This window comes from Physcomitrium patens, chromosome 25 (genome assembly GCF_059467195.1).
Source record: "Physcomitrium patens ecotype Gransden chromosome 25, ASM5946719v1, whole genome shotgun sequence".
NCBI classification, from domain to species: domain Eukaryota; kingdom Viridiplantae; phylum Streptophyta; class Bryopsida; order Funariales; family Funariaceae; genus Physcomitrium; species Physcomitrium patens.
Window position 1 is genome coordinate 1914442 of NC_143434.1, and position 22127 is coordinate 1936568.

Genomic DNA, 22127 nt, shown 5'->3' on the forward strand with positions numbered 1-22127 from the left:
AGGTAGTTTTACACATATACATAAATACTCTAATAAATACCTATATGATTAGATAGAAGTAGATAGAAATAGATAAAAGTAGGTTAATTTTATAATACCTTCTAGAGAAGATTTCTAAAAGCTTCATAGATATTGCTTTGACTTTACATGTGTTTGTAGTTGATGATAGGTTAGAAACTTTGACAACAAGTTAATCACATATTCATAGCTTGTGGAATAAGTTAGTAAAATAGCATTCATATAAAAAACTTGCTTTACAAGTTAAGATACGTACCTTGCAACGACAATACATTTTGGAGGTCCTATAGGATATTGCCACATAGCTCCTAGTTAAGAATATATATTGAAGCCAGAGTGAAGCCTTCTTTAGTCTTGTTAATGCTTTTTTAGTTCTTATTCTTGTTTCGAGACTTTCTAGTCTTCTTGTTTTTGGCAATAGCTATTCTAGTTCAATATTAAATTATCTTTGAGTGACTTTCTAGTTCTTTTTACTGACACAAGAGTGTATCAAGGATTTTCTTTCTTTTAAATTCATATCCTTGACATCTAAACTCTTCTATATCTAATCTAAAATATATCATGAAATTCTTATCAAACCTTGTTTTTAGTCATTGGATTTTTCACTACTTGCAATAAAAAGTTATTATGCCTTTTTGATCTCTTCTATGAAAATCTATCTTTGAGAGAATAGTCATAAGATTAATGTCAAATATCCTAAAAAGCCTTATTTATCCAACCTTCTAGCTTCTTCATTGTACTTAAATAAATTCCAATATCTTTAAGCCTCCCTTCATATAGATCCTCTTAGAAGACTTTAATCCTATCTTTATAACTTACTTCTTCAATGGCAAATAAATATCTATATGTTTTTTTTATCTCTATCTTTTCCAACTTCACAAGCCATCATCTCTTGTCTATCAATATATTAAGCTCTAGATAATATATTTGCTACCATATTATCTTTATTGGTGATATGCTCCAAAATTGAATTAAATGTCTAAATGTAAGCTATCCATCTTAACATAGCAATATCTAAAATAAAATAATTATTTACCATGCCAAGTAAAGACAAATAATCTATTTCTAAAACCACATTGGTTATAATCAAATAATTCTTTTTAGCCTTTAAAGTTGTAAGTGCTCTCCAAAATTCACATTTAATTTGTAGATATATCATTTATCTATCAATATGAATTTTGATTGTAAATCTTATAAAAAATCTCTTCTCTTTTTGATCATTTTGTCTAATAATTTATTCAATTACTATTGGACTAGTATCTTCTATTACTACTATCAACCTTCTACATTAATAATCTACTTGACTAAAGACAAATGGTGAAGTTAAAATCTTCTTCAAATTTTCTATAGCTTCTTTATGTTCATCTTTTTAAATAATTTTTTATCTTTTTTCAATAGCTTGTATAATTGCTCTAAAATGTATGCAAAATGAAGTATCTAAATATGATAAAACACATATGCTTCTAAAAATCTTCTAACTTTAGTAATACTATTGTATACTTTTATTTTGAATATAACATTAATTTTATCCGAATTTGGTTTCCTGCCATATTTTCATTTGCAGTAAGGATATTGTAAGTCATTGTATAAATTCCTCCATTATTGAATAGTTGATATTCATGGAACAATGCAAAGTTGCTAGCATAATAGGATGTTGATTAATGTCAACAAAAAATAGTGAATGACTGGTATTGGCTTAAATACTATCATTGTAAGCAAACTCCAAAGGCGTCTAGTATTCATCCCAATCATTATGATGAACCACCACAAATATCCACATCATATCTTTCAAGGTTCAATTTGCATGCTCTATTTGTCTATATATTTGAAGATGGAAGGTTGTAGACATGACAAGTCATGTGCCCAGTAATTTGAACAAAGCTTGCGAAAAACTTCTTGTAAATCATGGATCTTGATTTAAAACAATGACACAAGATAAATCATGGTGATAAAAGAGATTATGAAACAAGTCTCGTACAAGTATTGAGATATCAATATTTGAGCATAGTATGGCCAAGTGAAGTTACTTTGAGAGTTGATCTATAAAGATGGAAATTGTGATATGATTATGAGGCATCTGTGGCAAATACGTAATAAGATCCATTGTCATCTGCTCCTAACATGTCAAAATTGGTTGCAATAGTTCAAGAGATGTTGCATTGTATGCTTTATTATGTCGACATGACTTATAAGAGCATACAAAGTTTGAATATTATGATCCAAACTTGTCCAAAATCATATCTTTGAGATTTGTTCTAGAATCTTTTCTCACCCTAGATGTTGAGATATAAGGATGTCATGTCTCTCTTGAAGTATGCACATTCAAAGTATAATATTATTAGATACAATTTTTTTTTTTTGAAATAAAGAAAGCCATCATTAAGATTGTAATCTTGATATTATATATCGCCTAATTTCAATCAATCGCTAACTATCATAAAATAAGCATCTCAAAAATTATTTTTTTCAATGATGATGTCATGATTTCATATTTTTGAGATGCAAATCATGTAGCAAGGATCAATGATCAGTACAAATAACCATTGGCTTTTCTAATATATAGTGTCGCCACACCTTTGTGGTGTGTATAATCACTAATTACTGTCAATCATATACATAATAATTGTACTTTGTCCTTTTGAGCTTACATGATTTATATGCCATAGGTTGAAGGCCCCTGCTAAAGTCTTGTTAAAAGACCGCTGTCATGTTGTAACACGACTATATGATAAAAATATAAATAAAAAAGATATTATTAATATTTAGTCATCTTGGATGTTAGAAACAGTGGCCAATTCCAATGCCAATATTCAAGATCAGTTAATGTCATCCCACCGATGTCATCAAACCAAGTACCTTCTATACCAATGGGACAACCAGGATCATTTTTCAACCCTACATGGAACAAGCCTAATAGGTATATACCGATGGAGACACCCAATATGCATGATGGGAATGCAAGAAGATCACTTTGTCATTTTTGTTGCAAATAGGTTGATCATTATGCGAGTAGATGTTCCAATCCCAAAGCCAATGATGATTAGGCATCAATATATAGGAATTGCAAGCAGTCGAGGCATACATATCAACAACATAATGCTCCGTCCAATTTCAATAAACGAGATCAGCATATCCAATGCCAAGGAAAAATTGAGGAAATAAATCAAGGTCCTTAAGATTCTCTAATAAATTGGATGGAATGAGTCCGAGTCATTCTTACCAAGAGTCGGAAAAAAAAGAGAAAGGACCAATTCAATATTCAGGTGAGTCCGATGTGAAGGGCCAATTTGACCCAATTACAGGGACATCTAATCCAGGTCTTGGTATGGGCCTCTTACCCAGTATGAGACTTGACTTGGTGGGCAACTCAATGAGGTCCCAAATACGGAGGCTTCGATTCTATTTCAACGTGTTCCTTTCTCTATACCATTTTGGGAGAAACGTCCTTTCTGTAGAAAGATCTTCTTAGAGACAGGAATTCCAGGGAAGCGCCATTGGCTGTTCTAATTCGGAGTCCAAGGCGAAAGAAAAGGGGACCACATGGAGTTAAAACGGAAGAGAGGATAAGGAAAGGGACATTCGGAGATCAGATTTTTGGGGTCGGAGAGCTAGCTTCAAGCTCCTTCAAAAGGTGTAGAATTGGATTTTATAGGATTAGAGAGAACTTTCGCAATTATTGCTGAAAGTCAGTGTTTATATTGGTAAATTGAGTTTTTTACAATAAAGTAACGGCTGGTACTCTTGATTGTTTTGTGAAATTGGAGAAACTTTTATAGTTGAAATTTAGAGGTGTCTAGAGGGTTGAGTATGCCGAGTGCATGCAAAAGTTTGTATTAATCTAACAGAATAGATAGAGGATATTTGACCATTAGTGTAAAGAGGTATCGAAAGTTAGTAGATTGGGATAATTTAGGATTTTTGTAATATCTAGAGATCTACCAGCTGGAATAAGGTGACTTTTGGCATGGTAAGTCGAGGACTTCTAGGCGGCAGTCAAGTTACATGAATGTGGATTAATGACATTTTCTTGCAACTTGTAAGTTAGATTGGATTGAAACTTCTTGAATATTTAGAAGACTTGTAAAGACACTAGTGGTAGAAATTCACAACAATTGGATGGTCAAATTAAAAATTACAACTTATCAAAGCTCACTATCTAGAATTAGGGTTAAAAATAAAATAAAATAAAAATAAAAATAAAATAATAAAATAAAATAAAATAAAATAAAATATAAAAACTAACAAATAACAAAAGACTTTGTGCTTATAATGTCTTGAAATTATTAAAAATAGTGTTTCTAAGCACTTTATATTGAGATTAAGCTTTTACATTGAAATCCAAAATAGTTTGTATTTAGATGGTTGCAACCCACTAGTCTACTTGGATACTTGTAAAATATTATTTTATCTTCCACAGCTAGACGCCCGATGCATTCTCAAGCAAGATAGCATGTAATACGACATAAGTAGTGAACCCGACGTGAAAGCTTGAGGCGGAAGGCATTGGATTTTGTTTATTTTTATTTTATTTTATGGAGAATGAGAATAAAAATTTTGAAGGATCTTTGGGAGAATCTTCAAGTCAAACTTTTGGTGGAGTTTCTTCTAAAGGACAGGATATGTACATAGATCCATTGATTGCTAGTATGTTTCAAGTCTTATCATTATCTATGCAGCAACAACAAAGCAATGATCACAAAGAAGCTTTAGCAACCAAAGCATTGCAAGCAGTGGTCAATAAAATTGATCAGTTTGATGGAAGGAATATTTTAAAGTATTTAAGATGTTATGTTCAAGAAATGGAATTAAATTGGATTTCTGAGAAGAAGATGGTTGAATTATTTGAACTTGCCATGATACTGGAAATAAAAGAGCATATTACATCAATTATGGAGCATTATGAAAATTCATGGGAGATTTTTTTACATGCATTAAAAGACGAATATTTCTTGGAGGACAATGATCGTGTTACTAAGAAACTATTTCTAAAATAGATTGAGCAGCCTAATAAGAATTTATAAGTAATAGAGCTACTAAGAAAATTTGAGAGGCAGTATTCTCAATTATAAAAGGTAGAAAAATTGACATTAGAGCCAAATAAGGTTGAATTATTTCTTCAAGCTGCTTATAAAGAATTACAAGGAAAATTAGAGTTACTTCTTGAAGACAAAGAAGAAGATAAAGGATTGACAACAAAGTGGAAAAATGTTGAAAATGTGGTGGATTTGCTTGCAAAAAGAGAAAAGAGGAAGGATAGGAGTAATATTCCAAAAGGAGTACAAGCACATAAAATTCCAATACATACAACACGACCAACAATACCTACTGTTCAACCTTCAACATCTTTATCAAAGAAACGAAAGATAGAAATTGAAGAAATTACATGTGGAATGCGAGATCTTCAAATCAAATTGGCAAGACTTGAAGAAAATACTTCTACAAATAATTTGAAGAATGTTTCAAAACAAGTGTATGTACAAAGATATATCTGGTGTGATGATGCTTTATATACTAGGAAGGATTGCAATGAATTTAATAATATGATACAGCAAGGAGTTATTTGCTAAAAAGATGGAAAGATTGCATTAAAGGATACATAGGATCTCCTTTAAACCAATTTTGGCAAAGACAGTATAAGAGCATTCATTCAAGATTACTTAACAGAACATAGAGTAGCATCACATAGAGTGCAAGTTATAGTGCTAGAGTAGATGATGACTTTGGTGGAAGTATAGAAACTAGTGAATTTTGGACTTCTGCCATTTCCACAATATAAAAAGGAAAAATACCTTGGGAAGCATTATTATGGATTGCAGCTACAATACGAGGTGCAACAAGTTGAGAAGATCCTGTTGAGTCTCTTTCAGTTCATACATATATTGCTAAGAGCCAACATGAAGCTTTGATGGAAGAAAAGAAACAAAGAAATTTTCATAATACAAGAGAAGGAAATTCTTCTAAGAGGCAGACTCAAAGAAACGAGGCTTGTGAGATGGTTTCACAAGAATTGCCTATAAAAGATACTTCAGTATTATTGGAAGAAAAAAAAAATGAGACAAAAGATAAGGATAAATCAATTGCTTATAAGCTATTTTTTGATATCGAAGTGGGAACAAATTTAAAAGAAGTATTGGAAGAAATTATATTAAATGCTAAGGTAGAATTCACATTGAAAGAGATTTTGAAAATAGCAAAGAAGGAGTTTCATGATGTTATCATTGATAGCATTAAGCGAAAGAGGCAATTAATGGACAAAGCTGGAATGAATCATGCTATTGGTGTAGGATTATATAAAGATAAAGAAGAGGTTGATAATGGTTATAAGCAATCAACAAATGAAAAGAATGGATATAATCAACGAGTATGTTTTGAAGATTATAGTGATAAGGAAATGGAAGCTTCAAGCTATTATACTCAAAAACATTGGACAAGGGCAACTATTGAAGTATTGGTGAAAGTAGGAGATATAGAAGAACCAATTGTTGTTTTAGTTGACCATGGTTCAAAAATAAATCTTATGTCTAAGGATCTTTATAAGAAGCAAAAATGGCCAATTAATATGGAACATAGATGGATAATACGAGTAGCTAATAACACATGAGGCAAATTATATGGAGCTTGTCTAGATGTCAAAATTCGGATTGAGGTTGTTGCAACAAAATAACATTTCTTTGTTCAAGATACAACGTCTTATCTATTGATTTTAGGACAACCTTATATTACGACAACACGGATGGAAACAAAAATACTTAACAATGGTTCTATTTATGCAAGGGTACATAGTGAAGATGGAAGGAAAGCTATATAATTTCTAATAGTACCTCCTAATCATGAACGAAATCGAGATAGGTTGAGGGAGAAACCATTGCCAAGGATTGTTGAAGGATTTAGAGATTTTGGAGAAGTACCACTATAAAGCGGGATTATGGACATACTAAAGAGGAGGTACTCTCACGAGATGAAGGTGCCTTTGATGCGAGTTTTATTGGTATTTTTGAGAATGGAAATATTATATGTAAGAAAGTTGATGATTTTAAAAGGAAAGAAAAAAAAAAGATTATATAGTATTGAAAGGAAATTATGCAAGTTAGGGACATTAGAAGATGATGAAAAGATTTTAGGTATTTATGAAGAAAATGGATTGGAGGATTCTTTAGAATTAATTGTATCTATTGGATTAAGGGATAATGATAAGATTGTAGGAATCCATTCGAGGGAGGTTTATTCTATACTTGAATCTTTTCAAGTACCAAAAGTTCTTGTAGAGACAAAATATAAAATAGTAGATAAAAAGATATAACCTATTGCTGGACCTTTACTAGAAGTTTTCAAGGAACAAATAGAAGAAGCATCCAAAGAAGAGAGTTTAAGAGATCCAAAGAAGATTGGACATCAGATTATAAAGGAGACTTTTGAAGAATTGAAGATTAGATATAATGGTTCTTTATTTCCAACAAAAATTGAATATTTTAAAAAAATGCTTGTGAAACGAGGTAAATCATTTGCCTTTGGGTCTCGTGAAATAGGATGTGTAGATCCTAATGTTGTTGCCCCTATGGTTATGTTTACAATACCTCATGTGTCTTAGAACTTAAGGCCAATTCCCGTGCCAAGGGCACATTTATCTAAGTTGGTGGAATTATTGAAAGAAAAGATGCAAATGAAAATTTTGGAGCCTTTATTTGCTCTATATTCTAGTCCTTGGTTTACTATGCCTAAGAAAAATGGATCGTTATGTTTTATTCAAGATATGTAGCCAATGAATGTAGTAACTATAAGAAATGCAGGTATAGGACCTTTGGTAGACGAGTTTACAAAAGCATTTGTGGGAAGGGCAATTTATTCAATGGGTGATTTATATTTGGGTTATGATCAATTTCAACTTGTGCATGGGAGTAGAGATCTAACAACAATGAGAATGCCACTTGGATTACTTAAAATATGTACTCTCTCTCAGGGTACTACTAACTCAGTTGCACATATGATGAATGGGATGAACAAGGTATTAAGAGACTTCATTCTTGAAAAAACTATGCCTTCTTTAGATGATTTTCCTATCAAAGGATGTAGAGAAGGAGAAAAAGATGAAACTTTAGATGAGAGGGGATGTCGCAAATATGATGTTGATTATATACAAGATTGTGAAAAGATTTTAACTCAACTTGAAGAGGTTCATCTTACACTTTCAGGAGCAAAATCTACATTTGGAATGCAAGAAGTTCTTATTGTTGGGCATTTGTGTAGATTTTATGGGAGAAAGCTAGATCCAATCAAAGTTGATGCAATTGGAAGGATGAAGGATTCATATGACTCTTTAACGGAAGTACGCAGGTTTTTAGGAGCTTGTGTATTTTATCATATACGGATTCGCTATTATGCTCATGTAGCAGATCCATTGTATGAATTATTACATAAGAGTTATTGATTTAAATGGAAAAAAAAGCATACTGAAGGAATGCAGAAGCTAAAAGTGTTATTGGTGACACCTCCAATTTTAAGAAAAATTGATTATGACAGTAATTCTTACTGTGGATACCAGTCCTAATGCTATTGGATGCACTATGGATCAAGATGATTTATGTGGAAATAGATTTGCAGTTTGATTTGGAGCTAAAGTTTTAAGTACTCGTTAACATGCATATTCGCAAGTCAAAAGAAAATTTTAGAGAGTTGTTTTGGCTATGAAAGCTAAAAGGGATTATTTGATTGGTGTAGCAGTAGTAATTGAAACCGATTGCTTGCCATTTCTTGGAATAATTACTAATTGTTCAATGCCAAATATTCCATTGTTAAGATAAATTTCTTATATTAAGTCATTAAATCCAAAATTTAAGAATATTACTGGAAAAGATAATTTAGTAGCAGACATGCTATCTAGAGCAAGATATGAAAGAGTAGACGAAATGATTGAAGACATTGATGATGTTGGATCAAAATTCTATTTAGTATCAAATCTTAACAAAGAAGAAAAGCTATTTCTTAAAGAATTTTATGAAGAAGAATTATTGAATATTGATCATTACTTGAATACCTTGACTAAGCAAAAAAATTGGTCTACAAAAAAATTTAAACAAATAAGAAAAAAAGCATATGGATTTTTGCTTCAAAATGGATTCTTATGGAAGAGACAAAAAAAAAAAATTGAAATGCCACAAAAAGTGATAGGCAATAAGGAAGAGAAACAAAAATTATTAAAGGGGTTTCATGATAGTTTATGGGTAGGACATAGAGGAATTTGGGCTACTTTTGCTAAGCTTAAGGAATGATATTGGTGGAAAAATATGTATTGAGATGTACTCTTATTTATAGAATCATATAAAATTTGTCAAACGTATGCTAATATACGACATCAAGATGGTCTTCATCTTACATATCTTCTAGCTATTCATTTTAAATGGGTTGTTGATTTGGTTATTATGCCAATCGGGTTATGGCAAATGAGATATTTGGTCTTAGCTTGTGAAAATTTATCAAATCAAGTAGAAGGAAGAGCATTGAGAATAAAATCTACGAAAGGAATTTGTAAATTTTTGCTTGAAGATGTTATTTGCCGCTACGGATGTGTAGGAGAAATCACTGCAGATTGTAGAGAATTAAATGCATAAGAAGCTCATGAATTCTTTGAAAGATGTAGAATTAAACTATCACTGACTATTGCTTATAATCCTGAAGGAAATGCAAAAAATGAATGTGGTCACTCGTCGATTGTGAAAGTATTAGTTAAAGCTTGTAATAGGAAGGTTAGAAAATGGCCACGACTTTTGTCATTTGTATTATGGGCTGATCAAATAATTCATAGCTCAGTAACAGGATATATGCCTATTGAACTTATGACAGGTCAAAAACCAATTATGCCAATTGAAAAAAAGTACCTACTTGGAATGTGCTACCATGGAAAGATGGATTGACAAGAGAAGAACTTCTATCTATTAGAATTTAATAATTAGAACAAAGATCAAAAGATGTGCAAATAGCATTAGAAAGGTTAAAAAGAGCGATGTTACAAAATAAGGCACGATTTGATAAGCAGCATCAATTGAGGCCTAAAGCAATTGAAGAAGGTGATTGGATTTTAGTCTATGATAGTAGCTTTGATAATCAACATAGTACTTTAAAAAAAAATTCTAAATGATGGTTTAGACCGTATGTGGTAACAACTATTCATGATAATGCAACTTACTCATTGCGGGAGTTAGATGGAACAAGGTTAAAAATACCAATTACAGAGAAGCGAGTAAAAATATTTAAACAAAGACACACAAAAATAAATATAAAAGACCTTGATGAAGATAAAGATATTTCTCAACAAGAAGATAAATTTGACATGGATAGCAAGAATGATGAAGAGGATTTGGACAAAGACTTAGAGAACATATTATGAATTAAACAACAACTGGATTATTTGGTGCATACCGGAGGATGTACAGGTTCAGAGGGAGTAGATGTCGTGTTGTAACACGAATATATGGTGAAAATATAAATGAAAAAGATATTATTAATATTTAGTCATCTTGGATGTAAGAAACAATGACCAATTTCAGTACCAATATTCAGGGTCAGTTAATATCACCTCATCGGCCTCATCAAACCAAGTACCTTCTATATCAACGGGACAACCAGGATCATTTTCCAACCCTACATAGAACAAACCTAGTAGGTATATAGCGGTGGAGTCACCCAATATGCATGATGGGGGTGCAGGAAGACCACTTCGTCGTTTCCATTACACATAGGTTGGTAATTATGTAAGTGAATGTTTTAATCCCAAAGCCAGTGATGATTACGTGCCAGTGTGTAGGAATTACAAGGAGTCGAGGCATACTTATCAGCAATGTAATGCTCCATACAATTTCACTAAACGGAATCAACAGATCCAATACCAAAGAAAAATTGAAGAGATAAATCAAGGTCCTCAAGATTCTTCAATAAATTGGGTGGAATGAGTCCAAGCCGTTCTTATCAAGAGTCAGAAAAAAAAAAAAAGGATCAATTCAATATTCGGGTGAGTCTGATGTGAAGGGCCAATTTGATCTAATTATAGGGACATCCAATCTAGGTCCTGGTATGGACCTCTTGCCTAGTATGAGACCTGACTTGGTTGGACAACCCAATGAGGTCCCAAATATGGAGGCTTTGGTTCCATTTCAACCTGTTCTTTATTCTATGCCGTTCCGAAGGAAACGTCCTTTCCATTGTCGTATTACGTGCTTTCCTGCTCAAGAACGCGCCTGGCGTTTGGCTGTAGAAGGTAGTATGAAGATTCGCCAATAGTCAAGCAGTCTATCAGTTTTTGACTGTTAGAATATAAACGACTACAAGAATATACCGTAAATCTATACGGATGCCCCTTCGACTGCTCGCCGAAGTCCTTTTTGTCCCAGCCGGTAGGTCTCTAAACGTTATAGAGAACCCCGAACAATCCAAACTGTTAATCTTTGATACCGCTTTGTACTTACAATCTTGTATCCACTGACTGTCTTGTTAGATTAACCCAATAAATTTCATTCTCTCCGCATACTCAATCCTATAAACACCCTTTTAATTCTTTCAATCTCAGACGTAACTCGATTTCACAAAACAGTCAAGAGTAATCAAACCCACTTCATTAAAAAATCTCGATTCACCATTACAACACTGTCTTCAGCAACGATTGCCTCAGTCTTCCCAAAACCCTATGAAGAAAAAAAAACCCAATTCTCTGTCTTCTTTTCCCGCCCAAAGCATAAAGCTCCTCTCTCCGATCTTCCAAAAAAAAAAAAAAAAAAAAAAAAAAAAAAAAAAAAAAAAAAAAAACCCTCACTCAAAACTTATTCTCCTCCTAACCTTATCCTCTGAATTTCTTCAATCTTCCGTCTTGGATCCGGAATTGGCTCCCACCGTCAGAGCTTAGATCCGAAATTGACTCTTGCCATTAGAGCTTTTTCCTCTATTTTTACCTTTAAGAGATCCATTTATCAAAAACAACATTCCCTGAAACGGCACAGAGAATAAGACAGCCTGAAATAGAATCGAAACCCCGTACTCGGGTCCACATTGAGTCACCCGACCAATTCAGGTCTCATATTGGATAAGATGCCTGTAGTAACCTGGATGTTCGCATAATTGAGTCAAATTGGTCCTCGCATCAGATTGGCTAAGAGGCCCGTAATAAGACCTAGATGTTCCCGTAATTGGATTAAATTGCTCCTTCGCGTTGTCGGGGTAGAGAGAGTTTGCCTCAAGAAAGCGCTGGGCTTCTGGCTGTCACTAAATACTCAATCAAGTTTGAAATATAAGGGTAAAAATTTTATATATATAAACTCCTCTCTTTTGGAGCAATTACATCAATATACAAACCTTAAAATCCAAAGAACACCAAAATACTTGATAAGGTGTTATAAAAAACTTACATATCCTTATGAGGAATTTTTCCCGAAGTTCAACAGCTCATAACTTACGATCTAACCGTCTAAACAACTCCAAATTTTACATGGAGTACTGATATATCTTTAGAAAATACCACACCAAAATTCAACCATAAATTCGTCTTGGAACTTGTAATATCTTGAAAACCCTAACTGTAGCTTCAAACCCTAGCTTTTTTACACCCGTGTACAACTTCCTTCATATCTCACAAAGTAATTATTCAAATAGTATGAAACTTTGATCTAAAGCTTCTTAACCCAATTACACACACTTGAGGAAATTTTGAGCCAAAAATTCGTCCAGAAACTCAAGATATGGCTTCACCCATAACTAGCAACAAAATGATATACTTATTGCCTTCAAATTACAAGTACTGTCTTCAACGCCTCATAACTCCTTCACTCAATCTTAGAATTCACTATACAGTAATTAGAATGTGTAGCCAAGAAAATGCTCCCTCCAAATCCAGTCGCCGATCTTCCATTGCTCTCCGTATTCGTATGTGATGCCCAAAAGAAGTGACAGTAGGTACGAAATTGACACCTTATCTTTGAACATTCATATCTTTTCCGTAAAAACTCGAAATCACACCAAAATCTTCACCCAAATTATACCCAAAACCCTAAACCTTCTGACACTAGCCTCAAAAGCTCGAATGGCCTCGAAAGAGAAACCCTAATTCCTAATATGGCCTCGGGTAGCCTCCTCAAAGCCCATTGGGCATGGTATTCGACCAATAGGGATGAAGTTCTTCACCCCTTGCCTTCATCCAACCATGCCTTACTTTCATCCTTCCCAATAAGCCTCCTTCTAGTTATATTTTCATCTTTTAACTCCTCCCTTCCCTTAATCTTTATACTAACTATCTAAATCTTATATAATATAAACTCTATAATCAAACTAGATTAACTTCCAAATAATTTTTCTTATTTCAATTCATTTTAAATTAACATACTAACTATTCTAACTCACATTAAGACTTATAAAAATATTACATGTTTTCACTAATTTTTACATATTGTAAGTAATTACAGTACGATAGCGTCAGACTAACTGAGGCCCATAGTAAGACCTAGATTTTCTCGTAATTAGACAACATTGGGTTGCCTGACCAATGCAGGTCTCATATTGGATAAGAGGACCCAGATTGGATTCTTGAAATTGGATCCAATTGGCTCTTCAAACCAGGCTCACCCGTCGTGTGAATTGGTCCTTTCTCTTCCTGTTGACTTCTGTTATTGGAATCGAACGGAGCATTTCACTATGCCCCGGCTGACTGTAATGGGGTGACTGAACCTGGCCACTCATTATTTGCACTGGAGTTGGTCGTTGCTCCCAATATTCGAGGTAACTAAACATTAATAAAAGTCCCCTTTCTTAATATTTTCATGGTATACTCATGTTACAACACGACATCCACCCCCTCTGAACCTATGCATCCTCCGGTATGCACCAATTTATCCAATTGGTGTTTGATTCAGAATATATCCTCTACGTCTTTGCCCAATTCATCTTCGTCACCTTCATTATCCAAATCACTTTCATCTTCTTGCTGCGGAATCTCTATACCTTCATTAAGGTCTTCCATATTCATCTCTTATTTAAGGTCTTCCATATTCCATACCTTGATTCCATATGCTTAAATTTCAGATTTAGTGACTTAATATAAGCAATCCATCTCAACATTGCAATATCTGGCGTTGAACAGTTAATAATCATTCCAAGCAATGGCAAGGAATCTATTTCAATTACTACTACTGCCCCAATCAAATAATCCCTTTCAGCTTTCATAGCCGAAACGACTCCCCAAAGTTCTCTTTTGACTTACGAATATGGACGCTGACGAATACTTAAAACTTTAGTCCCAAATCGAACTGCAAATCTATTCCCACTGGAATCATCTTGACCCACAGCCCATCTAATGGCAATTGGACTAGCGTCCACAGTAAGAATCACTGGTCTATTGCACTTACAATCAACCTTCCTCAATATTGGAGGTGACATCAATAATTTCTTGAATCTTTGCATTGCCTGAATATGCCTTTCTTCCTATTTAAATTAGTAAACCTTGCGTAATAGTTCATATAATGGATCCGCTATGTGAGCATAATGAGGGATCCAGATTCGATAAAATACACATGCACCCAAAAATCTGCGAACCTCTGTTAAAGAATCACAATCCTCTTTCATCCTTCCAATTGTATCAACTTTAGTCGGATCTGGTTTTCTTCCGTAAGATCTACATAAATGTCCAACAATCACAACCTCTTGTACTCCAAATACGGACTTCATACCCGATAATATAAGATGAACTTCTCCAAGCTGAGTTAAAATCTTTTCACAATCTTGTATATGATCAACAACATATTTGCAACACCCCCTCGTATCTAAAGTTTCATCCTTGTCTCCTTCTCTGCACTCTTTTATAGGAACATCATCCAGAAAAGGCATAGTCTTTTCTGGAATAAAATCTCTCAATACCTTATTCATCTCATTCATCATATGCGCAACTGAGTTGGTCGCGCCTTGACGAAGAGTGGACATTCTAACCAATCCAAGTGGTGTCCTCATCGTTGTCATATCTCTACTTCCTTCGGCAAGTTGAAATTGATCATAACTTGAATACAAGTCACCCATTGAATAGATCGCCCTTCCAGCAAACGCCTCAGCAAATTCATCCACAATAGGTCCAATTCCTGCATTCTTGACAGTTACTGCATTCACCGGTTGCATATCTTGAATAAACCGTAGTGACCCATTCTTCTTAGGTATCGTAAACCATCGACTAGAATACGGCGCAAACGACGGTTCCAATATTTTCATCTTTATCTTTTCTTTTAATAGCTCAATCAATTTAGGTAAATGTGCCCTCGGTACTGGAATCGGTCTTAGATTCTAAGGTATATGTGATACAGTGAAGATAACCATAGGTGTTATAATATTTGGATCCACAAAGCTAATTTCATGAGATTCGAAGGCAAACGATCTACCTTCTTTAGCCAACATCTTTTTGAAGCAAGTAATTTCCTCTTGCAATAAAGAACCATTAGAACCAATCTTCAATTCTTCAAAATTCTCTCTAGTAAATTGGTGTCCAATACTCATTGGATCTCTTAAACTTGCTTCTTTTGATGCTTCTCCCATTTGTTCTTTAGAATCTTCTGGTAATGGTCCGGCAACAAGCTTTACCTTCTTATCTGCTGTTTTATATCTCGTCTCTACAGTGACTTCTGGTGCTTGAAAAGATTCAAGTATGGTGTAAACCTCTCTTGAATGAATCTCAACAATCTTATCATTATCCCCTAACCCAATAGATGTAATCAATTCCAATGAATCTTCCAGTCCATTTTCTTCATAAACACCCAAAATCCTCTCATCATCTTGCAATGTAGCTAACTTGCGTAATTTTCCTTCAATATCATATAATCTTTTTCTTTCTTTTCTTTTAAAATCATCAACTTTCTTATACATAATATTTCCATTCTCCAATATACCAATAAAACTCGCATCAAAGGCACCTTCATCTCGTGAGAATACCTCCTCTTTTGTACCTCCATAATCTCGCTTTATAGTGGTACCTCTCCAAAATCCTTAAATCCTTCAACAATCTTTGGCAATGGTTTCTCCCTCAACCTATCTCGATTCCGTTCATAGTTAGGAGGTACTGTTAGAAATTGTACAGCTTTCCTTCCATCTTCGCTCCGTATCCTTGCATAAGCAGAACCATCGTCCAGTACTTTTGTTTCCATCCGTGTTGCCGTGATATAAGGTTGTCCTAAAATCAACGGATAAGACGTTGTATCTTGAACAAAGAAATGTTGCTCCGTCGCAACATCCCCAATCCGAATTTTGACATCTAAACAAGCTCCATATAATTCGTCCCGTGTGTTATTAGCTGCTCGAATTGCCCATCCATGTTCCATATCAATTGGCCATTTTTGCTTCTTATAAAGATCTTTAGACATAAGATTTATTTCAGAACCATGGTCGACTAAAGCAACTATTGGTTCTTCTATATCTCCTACTTTCACCAATACCTCAGTAGTTACCCTTGCCCAATTCTTTCAGGTATAATGGCTCAAAGTTTCCATTTCCTTGTCACTAGAATCTTCGAAACGTACTCGCAGATTATACCCATTCTTTTCATTTGTTGGTTGCTTGTAACCAATATCAACCTCTTCTTCATCTCTACATATTCTTGCATCAATAGCATGACTCATTCCAGTTTCGCCCATTAATTACCTCTTTCGCTTAATGCTGTCAATGATAACATCATGAAACTCCTTCTTTGCAATTTCTAAGACTTCTTTCAATGTGAATTCCACCTTAGCGTTTAATATACGTTCTTCCAACACCCCTTTCAAATTTGTTGCCGCTTCAATGTCAGAAAGTAGCTTATAAGCAATTGATTTGCCCTTATCTTTTGTCTCCGTTGTTTTTTCTCCCAATGATGCTGAGGTATCCTTTACAGGCAATTCTTGTGAAGCTGCCTCCCGAGCCTTGTCTCCTTGAGTTTGCTTCTTAGAAGAATTTCCTTCTTTCGTATCATCAAAATTTCCTCGTCTCTTTTCTTCCATCAAAGCTTCATGTTGGTTCTTAGCAATATATGTATGAACTAAAAGAGACTCAACAGGATCCTCCCAACCTGTTGTACCTCGTATTGTAGCTGCAGTCCTCAATAACGCTTCTCGAGGTAATTTCCCTTCTTGTATTGTAGAAACGGCAGAACCCCAAAACTCACTAGTTTCCGTACTTCCACCAATTTCATCATCTACTCTAGCACCATAACTTGCACTTTCTCGTGCTACTGTTTCATGCTCTTTTAGGTAATCTTGAACCAATGCTCTCATTCCTTCCTTGCCAAAATTGGTTTGAAGAAGATCCTCTCTATTTTTCAATGCTATCTTTCGATCTTTCTAGCAAATAATTCCCTGCTGTATCATATTATTAAATTCATTGCAATCTTTTCTAGTGTGTGAAGCATCATCACTCCAAATGCATCTTTGTACATATCCTTGTTTTGAAACATTCTTCGAATTGTTTGTAGAAGTATTCTCTTCAAGTCTTGCCAATTTGATTTGAAGATCTCGTATTCCTCGTATAATTTCTTCCATCCCCATATCTGCTTTCTTTGATAAGGATGTCGAAGGTTGAACTGTAAGCATTGTTGGTGGTGTTGTACGTACTGGAGCTTTAGGTGCTTATATTGTTTTCGGAATATTGCTCTCATCCTATCTCCTTTCTCTTTTTGTAAGCAACCCCACCGTACTTCAACGTTCTTCCACTTCGTTGTCAATCCTTCATCTTCTTCTTTGTCTTCAAGAAGGAGTTCTATTTTTCCTTGCAATTCTCCATGATCAGCTTGAAGAAATAGATCAACTTTGTTTGGCTCCAATGTCAATTTTTCTACCTTCAACAATTGAGAGTACTGCCTCTCAAATTCCCTTAGTAGCTCTGTTGCTTGCAAATTCTTATTGGGCCGTTCAATCCATTTCAGAAACAGCTTCTTAGTAAAGCGATCAACATCTTCCAAGAAATATTCGTCTTTCAATGCATGTAAAAAAACCTCCCATGAATTCTCATAACGATCTATAATCGATGTAATGAGGTCTCTTATCTCCGGTATCGTGGCAAGTCCAAATAGTTCAACCATTTTCTTCTCGGAAACCCGATTTAATTCCATTTCACGAACATAACATCTTAAATACCTTGAAATATTCCTCCCATCAAATTGATCAATTTTATTGACCACTGCTTGCAATGCTTTGGTTGCCAAAGCTTCCTTTTGATCATTGCTTTGCTATTGCTGCATTGATAATGAGAAGGCTTGAAACATACTAGCAATAGACGGATCCATGTGCATACCTTGTCCTTTAGAAGAATCCCCACTAGAAACTTCTCCCAAAAATCCTTCAAAATTTTTATTTTCGTTTTCCATAAAATAAAGATAAAATCAACCGAAATCCAATACCTTCCACCTCAAGCTTTCACGTTGGGTTCACCACTTTTGTCGTATTACGTGCTTTCCTGCTCGAGAATGCGTCGGTGTCGTATTACGTGCTTTCTTGCTTGAGAACACGTCGGTGTCGTATTACGTGCTTTCCTGCTCGAGAACACGCCGGGCATCTGGCAGTAGAAGGTAGTATGGAGATTCGCTAATAGTCAAGCAGTCTATCAGTTTTTGAGTGCTGGAATATAAACGATTGTAAGAATACACCGTAAATCTATACGGATGCCCTTCGACTGCTTGTCGAAGTCCTTTTTGTCCCAGCTGGTAGGTCTCTAGACGTTATAGAGAACCCCGAACAACCCAATCTGCTAATCTCCGATACCGCTTTGTACTTACGATCTTGTATCCACTGGCTGTCTTGTTAGATTAACCCAATAAATTTCATTCACTTCGCATACTCAATCCTATAGACACCCTTTTAATTCTTCAATCATAGACATAACTCGATTTCACAAAATAGTCAAGAGTAATCAAACCCACTTCATTAAAAAATCTCGATTCACCATTACAACACTGACTTCGGCAACGATTGCCTCAGTCTTTCCAAAACCCTATGAAGAAGAAAAACCCAATTCTCCGTCTTTTTTTCCCCGACCTAAAGCATGAAGCTCCTCTACAATCCCTTGATCTTCAAAAATCCCTCTAATGAAACCGAACTAGTAACCTTGAAAAAAAAAAAAAACTTGAAGCTAGCTCTTCGATCCAAAAACCCTCCCCCTCCTAAACCTCATCCTCTGAATTTCTTCAATCTTCCGTCTTAGATCCGAAATTGGCTCCCGCCATCAGAGCTTAGATCCGAAATTGGCTCTCGCCATCGAGGCTTAGATCCAAAATTGGCTCTCACCGTCAGAGCTTTTTCCTCTATTTTTACCTTTAAGAGATCCATTTATCGAAAACAACGTTTCCTGAAACGGCACAGAGAACAGGACAGCCTGAAACAAAATCGAAACCCCGTAATCGGAACCACATTGAGTCGCCCGACCAATTCAGGTCTCATATTGGCTAAGAGTTCAGTAGTAAGACCCGGATATTCCCGTAATTGGATCAAATTGGTCCTCGCGTCAGATTGACTAAAGCCCGTAGTAAGACCTGGATTTTTCCATAATTTGACTGCATTGGGTTGTCCGGCCAATTCAGGTCTCATATTGGATAAGAGGACCCGGATTGGATTCTTGAAATTGGATCCAATTGGCTCTTCGAACCAAGCTCACCCGTCATGTGAATTGATCCTTTTTCTTCCTGCTGATTCCCGTTATTGGAATCGAATGGAGCATTTCAGTATTCCCCGGCTGACTGTAACGGGGTGACTCAACCTGGCCACTCAGTATTTGCACCGGAGTTGGTTGTTGCTCCCAATATTCGAGGTAACTGAACATTAATAAAAGTCTCCTTTCTTTATATTTTCACAGTATACTCCTGTTACAACACGACACTGGGCGTCTGGCTGTAGAAGGTAGTATGGAGATTCGCCAATAGTCAAGCAGTCTATCAGTTTTTGACTGTTAGAATATAAACGACTACAAGAATATACCGTAAATCTATACGGATGCCCCTTCGACTGCTCGCCGAAGTCCTTTTTGTCCCAGCCGGTAGGTCTCTAAACGTTATAGAGAACCCCGAACAATCCAAACTGTTAATCTTTGATACCGCTTTGTACTTACAATCTTGTATCCACTGACTGTCTTGTTAGATTAACCTAATAAATTTTATTCACTCCGCATACTCAATCCTATAGACACCCTTTTAATTCTTTCAATCTCAGACGTAACTCGATTTCACAAAATAGTCAAGAGTAATCAAACCCACTTCATTAAAAAATCCCGATTCACCATTACAACACTGACTTCAGCAACGATTGCCTCAGTCTTTCCAAAACCCTATGAAGAAAAAAAAACCCAATTCTCTGTCTTCTTTTCCCGCCCGAAGCATGAAGCTCCTCTCTCCGATCTTCCAAAAAAAAAAAAAAAAAAAAAAAAAAAAAACCCTCCCTCAAAACTTATTCTCTCCCTAACCTTATCCTCTGAATTTCTTCAATCTTTCGTCTTGGATCCAGAATTGGCTCCCACCGTCAGAGCTTAGATCTGAAATTGGCTCTCGCCGTCAGAGCTTTTGCCTCCATTTTTACCTTTAAGAGATCCATTTACCGAAAACAACGTTCCTTGAAACAGCACAGAGAATAGGACAGCCTGAAATAGAATCGAAACCCCGTACTCGGGTCCACATTGAGTCGCCCGACCAATTCAGGTCTCATATTGGATAAGATGCCTGTAGTAACCTGGATGTTTGCGTAATTGGGTCAAATTGGTCCTCGCATCAGATTGGCTAAGAGGCCCGTAGTAAGACCTAGATGTTCCCGTAATTGAATCAAATTGGTCCTTCGTGTCAGACTGGCTAAGGCCCGTAGTAAGACCTGGATTTTCCCGTAATTAGACTGCATTGGGTTGCTCGACCAATGCAGGTCTCATATTGGATAAGAGGACCCGGATTGGATTCTTGAAATTGGATCCAATTGGCTCTTCGAACCAGGCTCACCCGTCGTGTGAATTGGTCCTTTCTCTTCCTGCTGACTCCCGTTATTGGAATCGAATGGAGCATTTCAGTATGCCTCGGCTGACTGTAACGGGGTGACTGAACCTGGCCACTCAGTATTTGCACTAGAGTTGGTCGTTGCTCCTAATATTCGAGGTAACGAAACATTAATAAAAGTCCCCTTTCTTTATATTTTCACGGTACACTCGTGTTACAACACGACACCGTAGAAAGATCTTCTTAGAGACAGGAATTTTAGGGAAGCGCCAGTGGCTATTCCAATTCGGAGTCTAGGGCGAAAAAAAAGGAGACCACACGGAGTTAAAAGAGAGGAGAGGATAAGAAAAGGGGCATTTGGAGATCGAATTTTTGGGGTCAGAGAGCTAGCTTCAAGGTCCTTCAAAAGGTATAGAATTGGATATCATAGGATTTGAAAGAACTTTGGCAATCGTTGCTGGAAGTCAATGTTTGTATTGATAAAAGTTGGAAGCATCAATGTCAAGCATATAAGGAAAGTTGAGATCATATGGTTGTAATATTGTAGCAATAATTAGTGCTTCTTTCAACCTATCAAAGACACTTTGGTGCTCTAGTTTCTATTCAAATATGAGATCTGAAATAGGATTGGTCTATCTCAATTGTCAAAGATCCTTTTAATCCACAAAAATATGAAACTTCAGCATAAGGTAGAAAAAATCATACCAAAATAAAATCAAAATAGAATTAAATAGAATGGAACATAAAAAACAAAACTTAGCAACCAAAATTAGAATAGAATAGAAAAAAATAGATAGATATAAAATTCAATTGTCTTAATAGAAAAGGGTCCAAAGCTTTACTTAACTAGATGTCTCAAAAGGCCTTAACCAATTCTATTTTTACTTTGTCCTAATATCTTAGACTTTTTAGAATATTCTTAGATAAAAGATCCCATTTAGATAATTACCTCAAACTTCTTTTATAAGGTTCTATGATAGGCCCTACCTAGATAACCATCCTAAGTCTTTTCTAAAAGGTTCCATGGTAGGCCCTACTTAGATAACTATTCTAAGTCTTTTTCTAAAAAGTTCCATGATAGGCCCTACCTAGATAACCACCTTAAATTCTTTCTAGAATGTTCCACAATAGGTCCTATCTGGTCTACTAATTCAATCCCAATTCTAGA